Genomic DNA, 18,350 nt, shown 5'->3' with positions numbered 1-18,350 from the left:
CACCATAGCCCCCCCCCCCCTGGCCCCCTCTCCTAATTATACTTCCCCAATCTGCCATTATAATACCCTGTACTATACCAATCCATCATTATAATACCCTATACTACCCCAACCCATCATTATAATACATTATACTACCCCAACCCGTCATTATAGTACCCTGTACTACCCCAACCCATCATTATAATACCCTATACTACCCCAATCCATCATTATAATACCCTGTACTACCCCAAACCATCATTATAGTACACTATACTACCCCAATCCATCATTATAATACACTATACTACCCCAATCCATCATTATAATACCCTATACTACCCCAACCCGTCATTATAATACCCTATACTACCCCAACCCGTCATTATAATACCCTATACTACCCCAATCCATTATTATAGTACACTATACTACCCCAATCCATCATTATAATACCCTATACTACCCCAATCCATCATTATAATACCCTATACTACCCCAATCCATCATTAAATACCTATACTACCCCAATCCATCATTATATACCCTGCATATACCAACCCATCATTATAATACCCTATACTACCCCAATCCATCATTATAATACCCTGTACTACCCCAATCCATCATTATATACACTATACTACCCAATCCATCATTATAATACACTATACTACCCCAATCTGTCATTATATACCCTATAGTATAGGGTATTATAATGACAGATTGGGGTAGTATAGTGCAGGGCTCGACAAATCCCGGGCGCCAGGTCGCCATGGCGACTAGAAATAGGGCCCTGGCAACTTGGCTTGGAAGGGGGGGCAAAAAAAAAAAAATGTTTTTTTTTTATTTTTATTTTTTTTTGAGCTGGGGCCATCTGGTGGTGAGCCGTTGGTATTACAAGTTATTACCACCAGATGTGAGCTGGCGCCATCTGGTGGTGGCCGTTGGTATTACAAGTTAAGCATTACAAGTTAAACAGCAATTCTAATGTTGTTTTTCACTATTTTCACTGCCATCTTCTTCCCTCTAATTAGAACCCCCAAACATTATATATATTTTTTATCCTAACACCCTAGAGAATAAAATGGCAAACGTTGCAATACTTTCTGTCATGCCGTATTTGCGCAGCGGTCTTACAAGCGCACTTTTTTGGAGAAAAAAATTAACACTTTTTTTAATTAAAAAATAAGACAATAGTAAAGTTATCCCCATTTTTTTTTTATATTATGAAAGATAATGTTACGCTGAGTAAATTCATACCCAACATGTCACGCTTCAAAATTGCGTCCGCTCGTGGAATGCCGACAAACTTTTACAATTTAAAATCTTCATAGGCGGCGTTTAAAAAAAAATCTACAGGTTGCATGTTTTGAGTTACAGAGGAGGTCTAGGGCTAGAATTATTGCTCTCGCTCTACCAATCGCGGTGATACCTCACATGTGTGGTTTGAACACCGTTTACATATGCGGGCGCTGCTCACGTATGTGTTCGCTTTCTGCGCGCAAGCTCGTCGGGACGGGGCGCGTTTTCTGGCTCCTAACTTTTTTACCTGGCTCCTAGATTCCAAGCAAATTTGTCAACCCTAGTATAGTGTACTATAATGATGGATTGGGGTAGTATAGTGTACTATAATGATGGGTTGGTATAGTATAGGGCATTATAATACCCTGTACTACCCCAATCCGTCATTATAATACCCTATACTACCCCAACCCCTCATTATAATACCCTATACTACCCCAACCCATCATTATAATACCCTATACTACCCCAATCCATCAGTATAATACCCTGTACTACCCCAATCCATCATTATAATACACTATACTACCCCAACTGTCAGATTCAACGTGTGCGTCATATATTGTCCTTGTTAAAGGAGTTGTAAAGAAAAAAATTGAATTGTGCCTAAAATTAATGTCTGCAAGGTAGACAAACAGAATAGTGTAATGATTCTGTTAAAAAACGAGTAAATACCTATTATATTCCTTCATCTATATCACCTCCGGAGTTCTAGTTTCTGTTCTCTCATTCACTTCCTGGTTTGCGGCGCTCGTTCATGTAAGAACTACATTTCCCAGTATGCATTGCGGCACGCCCAGTAATTCACACCTCCTTGAAGTCTCTAACACGTAGAGAGCGCCCTGCCGCACAAATGTAGTTCCCAGGAGGAGGCGAGCACATCACTGACCACCGCAGTAAAGCCTCCCATCACGGTGGTCCGTAACAATCAGACAAGCAGGAAGTGAACAGAACAGGGAAGAAATAGAGCAACTTCTGAGCAAAAACGCCTTCTTAACAAGGACAATATATGACGCAGACGTTAAATCTGACAGTTCCCCCGAGCGGGCTCATTGCAGAGTAAGGCTGCTTTCACACTGGGAGCTTTGCAGGCGCTATTGCGCTAAAAATGCGCCTGCAAAGCTCCCTAAAACAGCCGCTGCTGTCTCTCCAGTGTGAAAACCCAGAGGGGCAGAGGCAAATTTACAGCAAGTCTGGGTCCAACTATTGGCCCAGATATCCCATCAATTTAAAATAGCGCCCCCATCTTTGGGAGCAGGGGCTGCTACACAAGCGCACTTTTTTGGGGGAAAGAAATTACTTTTTTCAATTAAAAAATAAGACAACAGTAACGTTAGCCCAATTTTTTTTTTTTTATATTAAGAAAGATAATGTTACGCCGAGTAAATTGATACCCAACATGCCACGCTTCAAAGTTGCGCCCGCTCCATAGGCGACATTTAAAAAATTCTACAGGTTGTATGTTTTGAAATACAGAGGAGGTCTAGGGCTAGAATTATTGCTCTCGCTCTAATGATTGCAGCAATACCTCACATGTGTGGTTTCATATGCAGCGCTGCTCACGTATGCGTTCGCTTCTGCACGCGATCTTGGCGGGTTGGAGTGAGTTTAAATTTTTTTATTTTACTTATTAGAATTTTTTACACTGTATTTAAAATTTTTACTTTTATTCCTTTTACAGGGACTGCGCTGGGAATGCCTTGTTTTTCTTTGTTTTTTTCAACAAAAATATGTAGAAGAAAATATATTGTCCTAAATTGATGAAAAAGTTTGTTTTTTTTTAAAAAAAAAATTGGGGATATTTATTATAGCAAAAAGTAAGAAATATTGTTTTTGTTTCAAAATTGACACAAATAAAAACCTCAGAGGTGATTAAATACCACCAAAAGAAAGCTCTGTTTGTTGGAAAAAAAGGATATTAATTTTGTTTGTGTACAGCGTCGCACAACTGCGCAATTGTCAGTTAAAGTGACGCAGTTACGTATCGCAAAAAATGGCCTGGTCATTAACCACTTCCATACAGGGCATTTTCACCCCCTTCAGCATAGTCAGCGATTTTAGATGACAATTGCACGGTCGTGCGACGTGGCTCTCAAACAAAATTGACGCCCTTTTTTTCCCACAAATAGAGCTTTATTTTGGTGGTATTTGATCACCTCTGCGGGATTTATTTTTTGTGCTATAAACAAAAGAAGAGCGACAATTTTGAAAAAAACACAATATCTTGTAATTACTTTTTGATTTAATAAATGTCATAATTAAAAAAAAAAAAAAATTTCTTTCCTCAGTTTAGGCCGATACGTATTCTTCTACATATTTTTGGTAAAAAAATATCGCAATAAGCGTATTTGATCGGTTTGCGCAAAAGTTCTAGCATCTACAAAATACGGAATATAATTATGGCATAATTTTTTTTTTTTCTACTAGTAATGGCGGCGATCTGCGATTTTTATTGTGACCGTGACATTGCGGCGGACATATCGGCTTGACACATTTTGACCATCACATTTTTACATACAGATTAGTGCTATAAAACTGCACTGATTACTGTGTAAATTTGACTGGCAGGAAAGGGGTTAACACTAGGGGGCGCTGAAGGGGTTAATATGTTTCCTAAAGTGTGTTCTAACTGTAGGGGGGAGGGGACTCACAAGGGGAGGAGACCGATGTGTGTTCCTCTTTACTGGGAGCACACATAGGTCTCCTCACCGCTGACAGGACATGGATCTGTGTTTTTACACACATAGATCCATGGTCCTGCCATGATTGCGGGCAGTCGCGGGTGCACGGCGGACATCGCGGCCGCCGGGCACGCGCACCAGGTCCCGAGCAATAATAATTTTACAATGACTCGGCAGGGAAAGTGTTAAGCACTTAAACCCCCTTCCTAACCAGACCAATTCTCAGCTTTCGGTGCTCTCACATTTTATCTCGCACGGTATTTGCGCAGCAATTTTCTAACATGTTTTTTTGGGGGGGGGGTGACGTTTTGTGCTTAAAGAACAAAACCGTAAAGTTGGCCCAATGTTTTTGCATAATGTGAAAGATGAAGTTACGCCGAGTGAGTAAACAGATACCTAACACGTCGCCCTTCAAAATTGCACATGCTCGTGGAATGGCGCCAAATTTCGCTACTTAAAAATCCCCATAGGCGACGCTTAATTTTTTTTTTTTTTACTGGTTACATGTTTTGAGTTACAGAGGAGGTCTAGGGCAACAATTATTGCTCTCGCTCTAACATTCGTAGCGATACCTCACATGTGTGGTTTGAACACCATTTTCATATGTGGGCGGGGACTTACGTATGCGTTCACTTCTGCATGTGAAAAAAAAAAATTACACCAAAATGCCACAAAAAAAAAGAAAAAAAAATAGAAAATAAAAATGTTTTACTTACCAGAAATTGCGGTTGCTAGGCGGATCTTCCTAATCTGCCTCTTCCTAGTCCGCGGCTGGTCTTCATCCTTGCGTTGTCTTCTGGGGAATGGTGCGCGCTGCCTTCTGGGAACTGTGTGTATCCCAGAGATCAGCCGCCCATTCATACGGCACCGCGTGACTCACGCATGTCCAGTAGGAAACGGGCAGTGAAGCCGCAAGGCTCCACTACCTGTTTCCCTTAGTGAGGATGGCGGCGCCAGGAAATGCCACGATCGAGGGATCGGCCTCAGGGGGCCGACATCGCAGGCGCCTAGGACAGGTAAGTGTCCTTATTAAAAGTCAGCAGCTGCAGTGTTTGTAGCTGGTGACTTAAAAAATAAATAAATTGCAGGTGGAACCCCGCTTTAAGTTGCTGCAGAGAGGAGCACAGAACATTGTTCTGCAATTACTCTTAATCACCCCACCGTCTGATTCGCCTGCTGTCCGGGCCCCCTACAGGAGAACCGTGGTCCAACCCTGATGGCGGCCCTGCTCAGGATCATTCAGTGACGCAGTATGAAGTCGCCTACAATAATAAGTTATTAAGAATTACACCCAGCATACAGAATAAGAGAAGTGGTACTGTGCAAGGTCCATACATACAGAATAAGAACTGATACCGAGAATTGCACTCGGCATACAGGACAAGAGAAGTTGTACTGTGTAGGGTTGATACATACAGAATAAGAACAGATACTGAGAATTATGCTCAACATACCCAGCCATTTAAATAACCATAGTACAGTTTAATTGTATGTAAAATCTTTAAAATTATATAACATTTATTTGGCTACAGTGTTACATGACCAAGGTATTCCCAGTCAGTGTCCGGCCTGAAAAGTTGGTATGAGATGTGTGATGTCATAGTGGGCTGAAGTTGTTTCATATCATTCCTGCACTGGGAGCTGATCGAGTCACATTGTGTTTCCTGCGATTATTAGCATTTTAATTCAAATATATTTCCATTATCATATTATTATTATTATTATTATTATTGTATATTTTATATTAATAATTTTTTTTGTTTTTGTTTTCTTTTTCAGGTACAGCGGCATTAAGATGCCACGTCCTTCTCGACGCCGGGCAAGTGGAAGGCGATCGCACCAGGAGGGAGGAGTGGATCCGATCGCCCACCGGACGAGAGGACAGCTTCGGAGGAGAAGAGAGGACGCGGCCAGGGATCAGCACCCAGTGCCTCTGAGACCACCGGCAATGGAGGACGCCGCCAGGGATCAGCACCCAGTGCCTCTGAGACCACCGGCAATGGAGGACGCTGCCAGGGATCAGCACCCAGTGCCTCTGAGACCACCGGCAATGGAGGACGCTGCCAGGGATCAGCACCCAGTGCCTCTGAGACCACCGGCAATGGAGGACGCCGCCAGGGATCAGCACCCAGCGCCTCCGAGACCACCGGCAATGGAGGACGCCGCCAGGGATCAGCACCCAGCGCCTCCGAGACCACCGGCAATGGTGGACGCCGCCAGGGATCAGCACCCAGCGCCTCCGAGACCACCGGCAATGGAGCAGCCTACCTGTTCCATTTGCCTCTGTGAGTATGGTGCAGAGGACTCTATAGAAATAAACTGTACTCACAGGTTCCACTCTCCTTGTATCCACAGGTGGCTTGACCAAAGCCCGACTTGTCCCGTGTGCCGAACATTTATTCCAAGTTGGTACGTGGCTCCACATGAAGGCGGTCTGATCATTATTGCTGTCGTGGGCATTGATGAAAATGGAGCCCCCATCCAGGTTTTCCGGAATGTATATTAATCTCTTTCAGATCCCCTGAAAACATCATGGGGTAATGTATACCAACATGTACATTTTCTGCTTACAGTAGATGATGTCTAGACAAAAAAAAATATTCTTGACCATTACTACAGAAAAGGAGTCGCATCACCTGATTGAACTAACACCTCTCAGGTGAACACTCCAGACCATTATTACCGAAAAGGAGTCACTTCACCTGATTGAACTAACACCTCTCAGATGAACACTCCAGACTATTATTACCGAAAAGGAGTCACTTCACCTGATTGAACTAACACCTCTCAGGTGAACACTCCAGGCTATTATTACCGAAAAGGAGTCGCATCACCTGATTGAGCTAACACCTCTCAGATGAACACTCCAGACTATTATTACCGAAAAGGAGTCGCGTCACCTGATTGAACTAACACCTCTCAGATGAACACTCCAGGCTATTATTACCGAAAGGGAGTCGCTTCACCTGATTGAACTAACACCTGTCAGGCCGCGTACACACGACCGGTCCAAACCGATGAAAACGGACCGAAGTCCAGTTTTATCGGTCCAAACCAACCGTGTGTACGGCCCATTGGACTTCTGTCCTTCAGACCAAAGTTTTAGAACTTGCTTTAAAATCGAACCGATGGACGACTGACCATCGGTCAAAACCGATGGTTGGTACACAAAAGCATTGGTTCAAAACGCGTGCATGCTCAGAATCAAGTCGACGCATGCTTGGAAGCATTGAACTTAGTTTTTTTCAGCACGTCGTGTGTTTTACGTCACCGCGTTCTGACCCGATCGGGTTTTGAAACTGATGGTGTGTACGCACATCAGAACATCGGTCTGCTTCAGCGGTGAACTGATGAAAACGGCCTCAGGTGAACACTCCAGACTATTATTACCGAAAAGGAGTCACTTTACCTGATTGAACTAACACCTCTCAGGTGAATACTCCAGACTATTATTACCGAAAAGGAGTCACTTCACCTGATTGAACTAACACCTCTCAGGTGAACACTCCAGACTACTACTACAGAGAAGGAGTCGCTTCACTCTAATTGAGCTAATACCTCTCAGGTGAACACTCCACTTTTCAGGGGGGGGCAGCATGGAAAGAGTCCCCGTCGGCTTGTGCTACACTTTTAGTGTAGTGCCAGTCTTATGAGGTGGACTGGGCCGCAAGACAAATCGGTCTGGTGCCCCCATAAAGCAGCCGCACTACTGCCGGTATGATGGTGCAGACACAAGGGACACTGACATGGTCACCTATACCTGACAGGTAGGTAGTAGGACTCTCCTGCAATCCTTTGCTTGTATCAGTTTTACATATTAAATAATCTTCATTTTATTTCTGGTAATTACTGATGAACGTTTATTTACTGACACACACTGCACTGGCATGCACTAACCTACACTAACACACATCCAGATGTACATAAACTGACTGACTGGTCCATGCTTTAGAGAGATGCGCGCACACACACACAACCATATTAGGAGAGAGTAGAACGCACACACAGATTATAGGATGAGGCCTACTACATACATACACCCAACATTAGAAAAAGGATGACTAGCATCCAGTAGGGTAGCTTAGTGTAGTTAGTGTAGATCCTGCCCTAGAAGAGTCTACCTTGGCGTGGTGGGCAGGCTTGCAATCTCTTGGTCAAAAGTGTGTCAGCGAATGGGTGAGAGGATCACTAGATCTTCACTTCTGGCCAATTGATTTTACCAAAGGACTCTTGGTTTATTCAGAGTATATATAGTTGGAACAGGAAAAAATGTGTATAGATCCATAATTATACTTTCATGAACACACAATAAAAATGTGATATATTTACATTTGAATTGCTTCCTCTTTTATTTAATCCTTTCATGACTGGGGCTCATTACCTCTTGGATGCACAGGCCACATTTGCAAGGCTGGAAGAGGCTCTATGGCTACTTCTTCCTCTTCTGGTGTGTATAGGGATGTGTAATATGTGTTTATGTATTAACATTTGTCCTAACCATGTACTGTATATATGTATGTACTGACAAGCCCCTAATGTGACAGTAGTGACAACAAGGTCCTCTCAATGAAGATATCAGGGGTCTTCTAGCTTCACCCCAAGAACAGGATATACGATTAAATCCTGTAATGAAACATTCCTCTTAACTAGGAAACGCCCGGATTCACAAAGCACTTACGCCAACGTATTTCGAGATACGCCGCGTAAGTGTAAATGTGCGCCATCGTATGTGTGCGCCGTGCCCATATAACTAGATACGCCTGAAAATAGGCTTCCTACGACCGACGTAACTATCCTACGCCGTCGTATCTTGGGCGCATATTTACGCTGGGCGCATTTTCCGCTCCCATTGATTTTCTATGCACATATGCAAATGAGGGAGATACGCCGATTCACGAACGTACTTGCGCCCGGCGCATAATATACGCAGTTTGCGTAAGTCGTACGTCCGGCGTAAAGTTATTCCCCATATAGGAGGCGCAAGTCATGCTAAGGTATGGACCAGGGAACACAGCCGTCGTATTTTACGTCGTTTAGGTAGTACGTGAATAGGGCTGCGCGTAGGTTACGTTCACGTCGTAGGCAGTGATCCGTCGTATCTTAGGAAGTAATTCCGACGTGATTCTGAGCATGCGCACAGGGATACGTTTACGGGACGGCGCATGCGCCGTTCATTTTAAGTACTTCTATGACGCTTGGCCCATCATTTGCATGGGGTCACGCCTCATTAACATGGCTCACGCCCACTTCCACCTACGCAGGCTTACGCAGAGGAAACCCAGCGTATCTTTAACAGCGAGTCGGAGCGAGTGCTTTGTGAATCCAGTGCTTGCATCTGTGCGTAGCGTAAAAGAGATACGCTACGCCGGCATAAATATGCGCCGATGTATGTGAATCCGGCTTAATACGTTTACAGGGAATTTTATATACATTTTTTTTATAAATGTTATATTCCTAGTTTCCTACACATTCCCCTCACCAAATATATAGGGAATTCGTCCCTGTTATCCAGGGCTAGAGTATCTGCTCTATTCAGAAAAAGTGTTTTTCTGCCCTCAAAATCTATACTTCAGTATCAAGTAGGGTTGAGCGAACCCGAACTGTAAAGTTCGGGTTCGGTACGGACTTTAGGTTTTTCCCGAACCCGAATAATTGAAAAAAGTTCGGGTCCGGGATCGGAGTTCGGGAAAAAAAATGCGCGGAGGTCCCCGCAAATTCAATAACCAGACCCTTTAGGTCTGGTATGGATATTAAGGGGAACCCCGCCGTCAATTAAAAAAAAAAATTACGTGCGGTTCCCCCTAAATATCCATAACCAGACCCGTTATCCGAGCACGTTGACCTGGCCGGCCGCAGAAAAGAGGGGGGGGGGGGACAGAGTGCGGCCCCCCCCCTCTCCTGAACAGCACCAGGCCACATGCCCTCAACATGGGGAGGATGTCCCCATGTTGATGGGGACAAGGGTCTCATCCCCACAACCCTTGCCCGGTGGTTGTGGGGGTATGCGGGCGGGAGGTTTATCAGAATCTGGAAGACCCCTTTAACAAAGGGGACCCCCAGATCCTGACCCCCCCCCCCTGTGTGAAATGGTAATGGGGTACACTGTACCCCTACCATTTCACGAAGGAAGTGTAAAGTCTTGTAAAAAAACACACTGACACCGTAGAATAAAGTCCTTTATTAATAAAAGAAAAAGAAAAAAAATCCAGCGGTGATAATCCACTCATTCCCGGCTTCCTGCGTTGTCCTGATCCAGCGACGGCTGCGGGTGATCTCCAGCGATGAGAAGATCCTGCGACGGGTGATCTCCGCTCCAGCGATGAGAAGAAGATCCATCCATCCAGCGCTGCAGCATCGCCGACCTCCTCTCACCGCTGGACACAGCCCAGCGAATGAGCGGCTGAAGCTGTGACATTACTTATATAGAGGAGGCAGGGCCACTCGTCACGTGACCCCGCCCCCTCTGACGTACCCTCTGCTACGTCACTGGGGAAGCCCAGGAAGAGGAAAGACTATGGGCTTCCCCAGTGACGTAGCAGAGGGTACGTCAGAGGGGGCGGCGTCACGTGACGGGTGGCCCTGCCTCCTCTATATAAGTAATGTCACAGCTGCAGTCGCGTCATTCGCTGGGCTGTGTCCAGCGATGAGAGGAGGTCGGCGATGCTGCGCTGGATGGATGGATCTTCTCATCGCTGGAGCGGAGATCACCCGTCGCAGGATCTTCTCATCGCTGGAGATCACCCGCAGCCGTCGCTGGATCAGGACAACGCAGGAAGCCGGGAACGAGTGGATTATCACCGCTGGAGTTTTTTTCTTTTTATTAATAAAGGACTTTTTTCTGCGGTGTCAGTGTGTTTTTTTACAAGACTTTACACTTCCTTTGTGAAATGGTAATGGGGTACATTGTACCTCTACCATTTCACACAGGGGGGGGGGTCAGGATCTGGGGGTCCCCTTTGTTAAAGGGGTCTTCCAGATTCTGATAAACCTCCCGCCCGCATACCCCCACAACCACCGGGCAAGGGGTGTGGGGATGAGACCCTTGTCCCCATCAACATGGGGACATCCTCCCCATGTTGAGGGCATGTGGCCTGGTGCGGTTCAGGAGGGGGGGGCCGCACTCTGTCCCCCCCTCTTTTCTGCGGCCGGCCAGGTCAACGTGCTCGGATAATGGGTCTGGTTATGGATATTTAGGGGGAACCGCATGTCATTTTTTTTTTTAAATTGACGGTGGGGTTCCCCTTAATATCCATACCAGACCTGAAGGGTCTGGTTATGGATATTTAGGGGGAACCGCACGTCATTTTTTTTTTTTAATTGACGGCGGGGTTCCCCTTAATATCCATACCAGACCTAAAGGGTCTGGTTATTGAATTTGCGGGGACCTCCGTGTATTTTTTTCCCTAAAAGTCTGTGTCCCATTGACTACAATGGGGTTCGGGTTCCCGAACCCGAACTTTTTTTTTTAAAGTTCGGGTTCGGACCCGAATCCGAACATCCAGGTGTCCGCTCAACTCTAGTATCAAGCCTTTCTCTAGTCTCCAATATAATTGTAAAATTCTCAATTTTAAGATCTCTTGCTTCTTAAAGTGACTGTAAAGCTGTACATTTTTTTCATTAAAATAATAAAGATGTTATACTTATCTGCTCTGCGTAATGGTTTTGCACAGAGCAGCCCTGATCCTCCTCTTCTCAGGTCCCCCGTTGGCCCTCCTGGCTCCTCCCCCTTGTCTGCTATGGGGCACTTGTGTGTGCTTGATCCGGAGCCTCACTGTCTTTGTCGATTGTGTAAAAAAAAAATCTGCACTTGGTGACTATTAAATGACACACAGTGAAAAGAATTGTGACTCTCAGAGAAAGCAACACTCTAAAATGTGTTTAAATAAATCAACACCCAAAGAAATGTCACTATAAGCTGGTTGGGTGCGCTGTTTATTTTAAATTGTTACATCAATATGAAAAGCTTAATTGACAATCACACAATGACCGTGGGACTAGGCCCCGCCCCTGAGCTATGCTCACAGCTTTTGACTGACAGCAGCTGGAGCCAATGGCTCCCAATGCTCTAAGCCAAGCCTGTGAGAGCGGGGAGAGTGGAGAAGAACTGCTGCAGACATGCATAGCGCTGGATCGAAATTGGACTCAGTTGAGTATTAAGGGACGGATGGGCACTATTAACCACTTGCCGACTGACTCACGTACATATACATCGGCAGAATGGCATGGGCAGGTAAAGCAATGTCCCAGGCCTAGGGCAGCACTTTGCAGGGGGGCAGCATGAAAAGAGTCCCCGCCAACTTTCGCTACACTTTTAGTGCAGCACCAGTTTTATGAGGTGGACTGGGCTGCAAGACAAATCGGTCTGGCGCCCCCATAAAGCGGCCATACTGCTGCTGGTATGATAGGGATGGTGGGGACACAAGGGACACTGACATGGTCACCTATGCCTGTCAGGTAGGTAGTAGGACTCTCCTGCAATCCTTTGCTTGTGTCAGTTGTACATATTATGGAATCTTCATTTTATTTCTGTTGATTGCTGATGAGAAAAATAAACAGATGGATTTATTTGTTCCTGCCCCCAATCCTTCCTTTGCTCACTGTCTGGACCACATACATTCCTCACTGTGCTATATGTTTTCTGCTGCACCACTGGCATGGTTATATCCTCTTAGTCCTCCATAAATTTAGCAGTGCCACCTCATTGGTGCCATCTCAGCCTTATCAGTGCCCGTCAGTGCCGCCTTATCGGTGCCCATCAGTGAAACTTTAAGCAACACTTTTTTTTTTCATTTTGGATAGAGTAAAGTTTCTCTTATTTCCTGCCTCAAAGCCAAACAGGAAGTGAGAGGAAATCTCTGCAGATTAAGGGTCCCCCCCCAAGGCCCTCAGAAGGAGTGTCCCCACTGGAAAATCTCAGGGCAGGTCTTAAACAGGAAGGGGTGTACCTTGACAGGAAGGGGTGTACCTTGACAGGAAGGGGTGGATCATATTTATATTAGGGGTTGTACGAGTTTAGTCAGGCCTAGGGCAGCACAAAACCTAAATACACCATAGGGTCTAGTATGGATTCAGAGGGGACACCCCCCACACCAAAATTTAAAATAAATTGGGTGGGTGTTCCTCCAAAATCCATACCAGACCCTTATCCGAGCATGCAGCCCGGTAGGTCAGGAAAGGGAGGGGACGAACAAGTGCCCCCCCTCCTGAACCATACCAGGCCGCATGCTCTCAACATGGTGCTTTGGGGCAGGGCGGCTCTGCGCCCTACCACCCCAAAGCACCTTGCCCCATGTTGATGGAGACAAGGGCCTCTTCCCGACAACCCTTGCCCGGTGGTTGTCGCTGGCTGCCCCCAGATCCCGGCTCCCCTTATGTGAATGAGTATGGGGTACATTGTTCTTCTGTCTTCTTTGTCCGGTGTTCTTCTTCCTCTCCTGCCGCCGCCGCTCCTCCTTCGATGCTGTGTCCCGCTGATCTGTCAGCGCTGATGTCCTGCATTACCCCTAGACACGGCCGGGTTTCCCGACAGGAAAACTGCCATGAGAGCTTTGGTCGGGAATCCTGGCCGTGTGTATGCTCCATTGGCACTGCCTCACAGTGTTTATCATTGGAAAACTGCAGAGACAAAAAACGCTGGGAATCCCGGCAGGAAAATAAAGAACATGTTCTCTTTTTTCCTGCCGGGATTCCCGGCGGTTCCCCTTGTCTGCCATGCTATTGTTTCTCCTAAATTTGAAGTACATTCCAAGAAAGCACATTGGATTATTGCCAAATTATAAATTTTACTATAAGAAAACTCTGAAGTGTGAAGCCTGAACAAGAGAAAAAATGGCATAAAGTCCCAGGAGAGCATTCTAAATGTAGTATTTGGGTTTCAGTCGTACTGATTTGTATACATCAAAAAAGTAATATAGGACTAATGCATTGGTAGGGTTGCAGGACACCCAATTAGGAAGGGGTCACAAAAACCGGATAGTCAGGTCAGCAGGGTATTTCTGTCTCCACACAGATATAGGTCACTCTCGATGCTCATTGAGGTGGGTTTTCAGATAATCGTGTGCTGGGAAAGTGGTTGGATCCCAATGAGGGATATGTGTGAAAAACAAGCCCCCAAAAAAATGGGTATTAATTGCAGAGGCACCTGTGTGGAAGAGAATGCTTGAGTGAAGCTTTTACATCAAGGACTGGTCTTCATTGATTATGTAATGCATGTATACACCACCATCAACATACTTTGTGGCACTAACAAAGGCCAATTCATCGGTAAGGTGTGGATAAATAGTTTAAAGCGTGATGACCCATTATGTAGCTTTCAGTGTGTTTTTGCACAGCTGCTAGGTATCTAGTAGCCATCCACATCACAGTTTGGTTGTTGGAGTACATGTACCATGGGGTCCGGCTTACCTCTACCACACCATTCCAGCTATTAATTTAGTTCTAATTCTTTTATTTCCAGACTGCAAAACAGTGGCTAAGTATAAATTTTGTCATACTGAGTTGACTTTGTTCCCCCAGGAAGAAGAGTTTGTGTTGGTGAAAGTTTAGCCAAAATGGAACTTTTCCTGTTTTTTACTGGCCTTCTGCAAACTTTTACTTTCTACCCACCTTCAGGAGTCTCCAGAGAGGATATAAGTGTTAAGCCTGGCACTGGGTTCCTTTTATTCCCTTTGCCACACTTAGTATGTGCAAAACTCAACTACTAGTCAAGAGCCACAACCAAGAAGAAGAAGAAGTCTTAAATCCTCCCAAAAAATAAATGAATGGGAACATGTAGTAATTTAAGTGTTTGTTTTTAGATGACCATGTAAATCATCTGGATGTAACTAATATTGTCCAAATGTTTTAAATGCTTCGTTGTAATGTGTAATTACTAAGTATGTACATGAAAGCAATTCAATTTGATCAGTATGTAGAAAAAGTCCCGGGCCACTTGAGGCCTAATGGTGACCTCCAGAGTTAGAGACAGCTGACATGCTTCTGTGAAGAGTGCGCTACAAGGCATGGTGGGTGTAATGCAAGATGAACAGGTGGGCGCCAGACACTTTTTGAACGCAGAGATTTATTGTCTCTTAAACAGAACTGTGGGAGAGAGGGTTAGGGCCAGGACACCCTTAGGTAGATTCAAAGATAATTGGCAGACTCACACACGACCGTTTTTCGGGTTGTAAAAAATTACGTTTTTTTTATGTCATTAAAAACGATCGTGTGTGGGCTCCAGAGCATTTTTCACAATGTAAAAAATGGGCAATGAAATTTAAAACATGCTCTTATTTTTCACGTCGTTTTTAACGCTGTCGTTTTTAACATTGTAAAAAATTGTCGTGTGTGGGCTTTAACGGTGTGAAAAAAACGTGCATGCTCAGAAGCAAGTTATGAGATGGGAGCGCTCGTTCTGGTAAAACTAGTGTTCGTAATGGAGATAGCACATTCATCACGCTGTAACAGACTGAAAAGCACGAAGACTGCAAAGCGTGAATCAGCAAAACCAGCCCCAAGGGTGGCACCATCCGCATGGAACTTCCCCTTTATAGTGCCGTTGTACGTCACCGCGCTTTGCTAGAGCATTTTTTCACGATCGTGTGTAGGCAAGGCCGTTTTAAACGATCAGGTTGAAAAAAAACGTTTTTTTCTAGACCATTAAAAATTTTAATTTTTACAAACCCGAAAAACGGTCATGTGTACGCGGCATGAGACTTCTATAAGCAGACAGCTATACAGGTGAAGTCCTCCTGCTGGACACCACTTCTGTATAGGTAGGGCCGCTGTCTCCTATGGCAACAATCTCGTAGCAATTGAATTCAACTATTTGCAACACAAAAAGTTCTTAGTTTACCCCACCAACACTCACTATGGGTCTTCACCTAACAAGCTCCCAGTCTCTTTTACTAGCCACTAAATCCCCTGAGCTCTTCCACTGTTAGCACACAGTATCTTTCTCAAGTGTTACCCCCGCTTCCCTGCTGGGTCTATGATTTGTCACTTACAGATACTCTTCAAACTTCACCCCTGCTGACACGTTAGGTCCCTGGCTTGGCACTCACTGATGCTCTGCAAGCATCACGTCTGCTGTCCTGCTGGGTCCCTGACTTGGCACTTGCTGAAGTTTTCCCACTTCTTCACCGCCCCCGGCTGGTGAGAAGTCTGCTCTGGTACTGGCCTCAGCTTACTCACAGTGGTCTCCGGTAGCAAGATGGATGGTCCCTTGGTGGCGACAACTTCTTCCCTACCTCCGACCAAAACTGGTTCCCCGGCCAGCAGAACTGTTACTTCTGGTTGGACTACAAGTCAGCAGTCCCAATCCTATGCTGCTTCTCCTGCTTCTGGATAGGCCCTCAGACAGCCTAGCAGCCAGATGTCCCTTGGAGAAGCATTAGGTTTCTGGCCTAGTAGCCCGGGGCAGTACAACAGGCAGCCGTCTTGGTGGCACAGAACCCTGATCACCTGACTCCACCCAAATAAATAGGCTCTTCCAGCAGGCCAAGGGACACAAGAAAATCCCTGATCATTGGCTGAAATGCCCTATTCATTCCTAATCTGTTTTTGCTCTGCCCTTGTGTTATTAGTTACAATGCCACCTAGTGACAGAGGAGAAACGTGCAGCAATTCCAGAATTAGGGGGAAATCAATTGATGTCCTAACAATTGGCCAAGGCAACTAAATTTGATAGCAGCCCTGCCTAAACATCAGCATGCTACATCTATATGTGTAGGCTCCGTTTCGTGTTTTTCAATTCTGTACCCACTGAAAACAATGCTGTATGAAATTTTATAAAAAAAAATCCCTAAAAATAAAACAAAAACATCCCTCCCCGTCCAGATTAACTCCCAGATACCAACCATGACGTTAGATTATCTGGATGACATGTGCATACCGCACATGCATCAAAAGCCCATGTAAGTGAATGCAGCGTCTTTCAAATTTTTATTGATCAAAAACCTGTGAAAAAGTCAATAATTTGTGCCCTCATTAACCTGACTTAAAGTGATTGAAAATCCTTACATATACCTAACCCAGTGACATGACTATCCTTACATATACACAGTGGGGTTGATTTACTAAAACTGGAAAGTGCAAGTCTGGTTGCAAAGAAACCAATCGGCTTCCATTTTTTTTTTATCAAAGCTTAAAAAAGAAGTATGGTTTTCTTTTTATTTTATATTCATACTTATCTTGGTGGATGGAGCATTAGACCGATGCTCCAGCTGTCCCCCGCCGTCTGTGCACTGAGAACCGAGCCACCGAACATCGCAGATGGCTCGGTTCTCACAGATCCCTGAGAGGAAAGCTGCCGACTGTCAGTCAGCATCTCTCCTCTCTGCTTCTCCACGCTCATTGGAGAGCTGAGCCGTAGAAGGGCGGGGAGAGGCTGTCTCAGCAGCTCGCTGAGACTGCCATCAATCAGGGCAGCTGGCGGATCCCGACTTGGAAGTCGTGATGACGCGCTGCCCCGACTGATGGCAGTGACGTCAGCTAAGAGCGGACTTCAGACCGCTCTCCGCTGAAAACGGGTCACAGGAGTGCAAAACTAATTGAGGAGAAGCCCAGCCTAAAAAGCTCAGCTTTAATTAAACAAGCTGTAGCTGATTGGCTACCGTGCACAGCTGCACCAGATTTTGTACTCTCCAGTTTTAGAAAATCAGCCCCACTGACTGTGTATCAGGTGTTCACAGCTATTACCTTTTGTATTAATTACCCTCCCACCTAGATTTTAAGCTCCAACGAGTAGGGCCCTCGGATTCCTCTTGTGCTAAATTGTAATGTAACTGTAATGTCTGCCTTAATTTTGTTGGTGCTATATAAATCCTGTATAATAAATTCCTGTTTCTTGTGATCAATATTTCCAAAATAAATATATCATGCACATATCAGGTACACAATGCTCAGAAATATACATTTGTATCAGATACAGTGAAAAAGTCCCCAAACAGAATGACTATAGATGATAATCAGTGTAAAAAATATAAAGGAAACCATCTATGAAGATTTTTTTTAATAAAAAATGATTGCTTTAATTGAACTTGCATTTTATGAATTTAGGTAAAAAACCTTGTGTGTGTATCTCTCCACCCAGCCCCCAGAATAAATTAATATTCTGGCCAGTAGAATGAGTTTATTCTCAAGGCCATATGCCTGTAAATTTGCATCAACTTGCATAGTTCTGCACCAAAACAGAATTTTTTACCTTTTTGCCATCCCCTGAAAGATCCAGTGTAGATAAGAGTATGTTAATATACCTGTGTGTATGAGGCCTAACAGATCAACATGCTTAGGCCTCGTACACACGATAGGATCGCCAGAGGAGAACGGTCTGAAGAACCATTTTCTTCAGTCCAAACCGATCGTGTGTAGGCCCCATAGGTTCTTTAACCACTTACCCCCCGG

This window comes from Rana temporaria, chromosome 6 (genome assembly GCF_905171775.1).
Source record: "Rana temporaria chromosome 6, aRanTem1.1, whole genome shotgun sequence".
NCBI classification, from domain to species: Eukaryota; Metazoa; Chordata; class Amphibia; order Anura; family Ranidae; genus Rana; species Rana temporaria.
The sequence above is the reverse complement of the archived record's forward strand: the minus strand, read 5'-3'. Positions refer to the sequence as shown.